This window comes from Silene latifolia, chromosome 9 (assembly GCF_048544455.1).
Source record: "Silene latifolia isolate original U9 population chromosome 9, ASM4854445v1, whole genome shotgun sequence".
NCBI classification, from domain to species: Eukaryota; Viridiplantae; Streptophyta; class Magnoliopsida; order Caryophyllales; family Caryophyllaceae; genus Silene; species Silene latifolia.
Window position 1 is genome coordinate 18,816,465 of NC_133534.1, and position 7,138 is coordinate 18,823,602.

The window sequence follows — 7,138 nt, forward strand, 5'->3', positions numbered from 1 at the left end:
GGTATGACCTAGGGGATCAACTGATCACCACCGTCGCACGACAGTAATGTCAAACTCTAGTCAGCCAATCATTACCGATATGTGTGGACCAGTTGACAGTAAAATATTACTTCCCAATTGTATTCTTTAAAATGAGACTTAAACATGTGATCATCATGATCAACAGTTGTTATCGCATTATTGTCGGAGGACACATATTCCAACAATCTCCCACTTGTCCTCGACAAGTGTGCGTCACCAATTCTCTTGTCCTATTACTATCTCCCACTCAATGCAAGGTGTCTTTCAGGTCGTACTTGCAAGTGATCATATCGAGAGTGGTTTCCTCGATCCGGAGAATAAGCGATCGACCGGATTTATCCACCATGGATACATTCCGAGCGTGGCCACGCATTTCCAGTTCATTACTCCTCGAGTGGCCCTGAGATATTGTTATAACCCTGACTAGGGGTGGACAATTCATATCGCACTCATTCCCTTCAACTAGCCACAACCATCATAACCCAAAATATGCCCATTTGACCCCATTTACGAAGGTCGTAGTAACACAAATCAAAGTTAATCTGAAACTGTGTCATCTTAGGCGAATAGTCTTTAGTCAAAAGAATCGACTCATTTGAATACTATAGCAGCTCTCGCCACGACCAGGCTATATAAATTTGCCAGAACTCTATAAGCGGTCATAAGGCCCGACAAAATGTTCCTAACAGTCCGCCTATGTGATCGATTAGTCATTCTCATATGACTTTATGGCACTTGAACTTGTCATCAATCACATCACACTCTAGTCACTTCGAGACGTCACCTCATGTAAGTAACTATGGGCAAATACAATGCTAATCCGTGTTCACTTAAACGGGGTTCAATTGTCTCTACAACCCGTTGGATGTAACAAAGTATAAGGTGAGTTAATAAAAACTCAAACGACAAATGTCGACATCACACTTGGGTAGTCAATACCATATTACAACCTTGTGATGCATATCGTAAGTGTGTAAACACTTGTTGATTGCAATAGAAGTTTAACATGTTACGTGTCCATGTGTTCAAACTTCTTAATCGTATTATCCTTTACATTCATGTTATCACTCATAGCATGAACCTTACCAAGTACACATCAAGGTTCCCGACCTTGGTTTTGGTTCTTTATCTTGAAAGAACTTCCTTATCGATTATCACATAACGAACGAATTTGTGGTGAATGATATAACTTGTACTGATCAAGTACTCCATCCACACACAATGCACTAGGTATATGTTTTGTAGAGTCTTGCAACAATTTGTCAAGATGATTAGCCTAGCATTTCTCACAAGTCCTAGCATATTAGGAAAGATTAGTTTTGAGCAACTTCTTATTCAACTAAGTATCTTTCCAAACTTCCTATTTCTCCTTTTGGCTTGAAAAGTTTAGGATTTTCATTAATCTTTACGTGTGTTCGGATTTTCTATAATATGTGCAACCTCTTGACACATAACAGAGTATTCTGTCAAACACCGAAATCGCTCATCGAATTCTTCTCGAGAATTCATGATGTTTTGACTATGGCTTACCAATGATTCATCATGCTCTTATGCATATGATTCATAATTGGACATGTGCATGATTATTCTAATGGCGGAAACATTAGTAACTTTTAATCATGTTATCAACTATATTTAGGTTCAAGGAACGACCATGACTGCTAATGGCAATTCCATTTTCATTTAAATAAATAACCTACGTATCTCGTTGATTCGATGTGTATCTTACAATACTTATCCAACATCTCATGATGTAGTTGGATTCATCATAGTCCATTTTCATCCAGAATTGAAAACTCAAATCTTCCTTTGTGAAGGAAGGTATTGGCTCATCATTCTTCAATGAGTGATGAGTTATAAACTTTTACAAGATGATTGCTCCCACTAAATTCCATGTCTTCACATGATAATTTCAAACTCCCACTCAATTCCACATGTTTCGAAATTTACTTCTTAATTGAAACATTTCAAGAATTGAAATATAAATTGCATTGCCAAGTTATTAAGATAAAACCATATATGTTCCCATCATATCCATTCAAAATACCTATTTTGAAGTGGTCTCATCTTAACCTTATTAAAAGAGATTTTAATCTCTAACTCACACATATAATGATGTGTAGCAATGTCATTATTCAAATATAAATAATATCTAGAACACGTCCTTCGAAATACCCTTTCGGAAGGAGGTTTAACCATTCCATTTTCATAATGAGGTTAAGTAATGACATCTGCGTGGTTAAAACTTGGCTATTGAAGATATCGGTATATCAATCCTTGCAACCTCTAGTCATAAATCTAGTTTATTTTCTAGGATGTTACTTTGATTCATTTAGGCTCTTAAGTAAATATCAATATTGAAACTATTGGTCAAAATTTATCATAAACTAGTCAAAACTCTTGTTAAGACTTTACATTAGTCATTTTTCTTCCAAAACTTTCTTTTGGTCTCCTCGTGTAGTTATCTTGAGAAAATATTCCTTTGATTACTTCACTTGGTCTCTTTAGTCATATAGAACTATTTGAGACCATATTCATATTCATTCTCCTTGCGTAGATCTCATATACACAAGTACACATATTTATCTTGGTGTGTGTTGTGTCCTCATATTTATCTTGGTGTGTGTTGTGTCCTCATTTTTCTCCCACTCTATCTTTAGAATAAATACACTAGAGATTCAAAGATAGCATATGAGACACAAATAATGATTTTGAAGTATAAGGAGAACTATCTCATAGGTTGACTAATAGTTTTAGATTTTGAAGTGTACTTGGTGATTGACATTCCTTTAAGAGAGTTCATAGACTCAATATTACTTTATAAATGATCATACACAAGCCTTAAGCATGTGGACGTATAATGAATCCTATCATTATAGTTGTCTATTAGATCACTTTAAGTGAATAATCATATGTTTCTAAGAGCAAGCATGTAAATACGAATTTTAGAACAAGGATAAAATGATAAAACGGGTGACTTGGGTTGCAAACCAAGCCACCATTATCCAAAATACAACCAATTATCCAAAATACCTTTCCATGTCGAACACGGAAACTTAAAGGTTCTAAAATCCAAAACATAATTAAAATAAGACAATAAAAAGCGAAGCTCCATGAAAGCTATTCCTAGCTTCTTGATGGTTTCTCAAGCTTGCTTTTCTTTTCCCTTGTCTTTGCTTGGTGGAGGCCCTATTTACAATAAAAAGGGAGATACATTATCACAACTTTATATCACAATACCATAGTTGAAATAGAAACATAAAAGAAAGGATAGTCATTTACCTACTGGAGTAATCTTTCCAGCCTTAATATCACCAAGGTATTTGGAACAATTTCTTTTCCAATGTCCAACACCATTACAATAATGGCATTTATCAAGAGGACCCTTCTTGATTTTTGAAGTGCTAGCTTCATAAGTCTTAGCTTTGGTGAAAGTGGGAGCTTGTTTCTTACTCTTCCTCCCATTCTTCTTGAACTTCTCCTTGCTTTTGGTGCTAATGTTAAGCACATCCTTGGGTGGGTTCACATTTAACCCCATGTCCCTTTCGGCTTGCACAAGTAACTTGTGCAATTCTTCAAAAGACACATCCTTGTCTTGCATGTTAAAATTCACCCGGAATTGAACATACGTTTTGACTTTGGATAAGGAGTGTAGAATCCTATCTACAATGAGTTCTTTGGGGATTTCAACCTTTTGAATTTTCAAGGTCTCGACTAGCTCCATAAGTTTGAGCACATGAGGGCTAACCTTTTGGCCCTCTTTGAAGTCAAGATCAAAGAATGTCGCGGCCGCCTCATATTGGACGATCCGCGGAGTTTGTGAAAACATTGTCACAAGCTTGGAGTAAATCTCATTAGCGGTGCCCATTTTAAAGGCTCTCCTTTGGAGATCCGCCTCCATCGCAAAGATCAACACATTTTTCATTGCGGCGGACTCCTTATGGTAAGCCTCATATGCTTCCCTAGTGGCGGCGATCGACCTAGTAGTAGGTTCGGGTGGAGAGGCCTCGGTTAGGTAACGAAGCTTGTCATCACCTTGGGCGGCTAATTTGAGTTGAGCATCCCAATCGGAGAAATTTGACCCATTCTTTTCAAGTTTACATCGATCCATAAAGGATCGGAGCCATGATGAATTTGCGAGAGGCGTGGCGTTTGGGTTTGGTGTACCCATTTGTTATGAGAAAAAGAAGTGGTCTACAAAACCAAATAGAAGGAGTAAAACAAATGTCGTTTTAATAATAATACTCGTGAAAACTAATTTAAACAAGTTTTTTTGCATTTATCTAGTGACCTCTACCCAACTTAGATAAATGATTCCAAGACCCAAATTCATATCGACTTAGGCACGGTAGGGTCGATTCATCCTTTATCAATATAACTCGGTGGATTAACGTTTAATCGATTATACTTTTAGAACTCTTGGTCGATAAAATTACTCTATAATTATCTATAGCCCGGAACACATGCGACTACGGTCACAAATACTTCCGTTGAGCTCAATCCAAATTTCGAATAAATGTGTCCATGATCCAAATCCATATCAACTTGGGCACGGTATGGCCAATGAAACCCTCATTAACATGAACTCGGTGGATAAACATTCATCACCCACTTCCCCTACGTAACAAGGTTTGTACCCCGGTAGGGCCGAGTGCACTCCCTCGCGAAATAGGTTTTCATGGTTTCTACTACTTGGTAAGGCTAAGTCTCAATTAATTATTTTAGCGAGAGGTCATGTCAATTTATTATCTATCACATTTTAAGTGAACTAAAGCGGTGAACTATGATAATTGTAATTGACACGGTCGATAAACTCGATAGAAGATAATGCATGTTTTAGTTATGGCGATTTAGCGATGCATGCGACATAAAATAAAATGCAAAGCATAAAAATAAATCCTAGTATGGCCTTCCTAAAATAGAAAAACTATTTAACTATTACATATTCGGAAACCAACTCCATTGGTCCCTTGAACTTCGGTTGTGGCACGCATCTCGAGGTAACACCGTCTTTATGTATCGCCATCTTGAAGAAATCCGACTTTGGGAACTCCGAAATAAATAAAATTACATAACAAATTACATAATTTCCTATTATACATTTGTAACTAAAATAAAATAAATCTATTAAATTATAAAACGGTGATACGAGATCACAATAAATTACAACCGAATCGATATTCCCATACATTTCGGGAATACCAATTAAAACTAAGGCCATACTAAGTAAAATTACATAATTCAAAAATTACATAAAATAAAATTATGACAATCATAAATAAAATGCAGCATTATAATATGTATGAACGTGCCCAATTTTATGCTAAATCGCCTTTAAGTAGCCAATATCGTATATTACACGGTTTTTACGGATTTGCGTGATTCAACGTTTTATAATCACAAAAATTACATAAATTCATATTTATGCATAAGTTAATTACCCTAACCTCTTAGGACTCAAAATTTAGTCTTCACTAATTATTTGACCATAATTAACTCATATTTCTAAAATTTGTTCATTAATGGACTTAAAATTACAATAAAATGCTATAAACTTCAAATAAATCACAAAAATTCAAATAAATTCAAAATTTGAAATTTAAACTCATGAACATTCTGGAAAAATACCATGACACTCATAATGTTCAAAAACTTAGGTTAAATATTTCGAAATTTATCCGGAAAAAACAATGTTGCGTTTTATCGGTTTTAACAAAAATAATCATAAAAACATGAGAAAAATTATATTTATCAACTTTTCAATTTTAGATCTGAAATGGATAATAAAATGCAACATATGAAGTTTTTCCTTAGTAATGGAGTATGTTTTATTAATATTTCACTAATTAAGTCACTATTTATGCTATTTTTCTTCAAAAAATCATAAATCATGCATAAAGACTTCAATATAGCCTATTATTTTACACACATCTTGTAAAATTGCATGTGACAACATACTAAATTTCTATGACCAGATTCGAAATTTATCTCATATTAACCTATTTTTCATCTAAATCCGATTTTAATAAAGAAAAATCCATTTTTCGAGCATAAGAAGTCCAAAAATTATGAACATTTACTGGTCATCTCAAAATAATATATGTGACAACATATCCAAAAATCACTGGAAAATTCGAAGTTTAGCTAATTTTAGTCCGAAAATGACATTTTATTCATAAAATCATATTTTAATGCCATTATTATATAATATGAACAATAAAAATCCATAAATTAACCAAAATATCCTAAAAAAATTTTAGGACCAGAAACTTTAACATGCATAATGATTTTCGTGATATATCATAATAACACAAATTAAACAAGTTTTATATGTTAATCGTATAACTCGGAAAAACTTTTAACCGATTTGCATGCAAACAACCATGGCTCTGATACCAATTGAAGGAAAAGTAGATCTATATATTCAACATATTCATATATGTTTTATTTTAATTTAATCATAAAATTAATTGGTGATCTTATGCATGCAAACTATAAACAATTTAAAGAAGAAATCTCTATCTTACATTGGTATTTCGGTTTATTTGGGCACAAGAGAGATCTCCTTCTCTCTTGTTCTTGTGCTTTGCTCAATGGATGAACTAGGATCCAAGTATAGGATCCCTCCCAAAGTATAATACCCAAAACAAACTCTTAATCAAATTAATATTATGTATACTAGAATAATATTAATTTAGTGGAAAAAATTGACCCAAAAATATTATGGAACTCTCTATTATTTCGGTTAGAGAGAAGGAAGAGAAGGAAGAGTTTTTATCTTTCTAAAAACCAAATTTTAGATGAATGAATAATAATATACACTAATTACATTTGTAGTGTATAATAGGTGAAATAAGAAGAAAAACCAAAGTGGTTTTTCTTCTCAAAAACCGGGTGGAAGAGGGGAGAAGACGGAGCTAATGCATGCACTAGTTGTTCTTCACAATGATCACTAGGTTTGCATGGCTAGTCAATTAGGGTAATCATTATGCTTACCACTCACATAATAAACATAATATTATCCTAAATCCTCCCTTAATTTCGGTACATATGGATAAAATGGAATCCATTTTATTTTTGTCAATTTGTCACATGTCACATGTCACATAAAATTGTT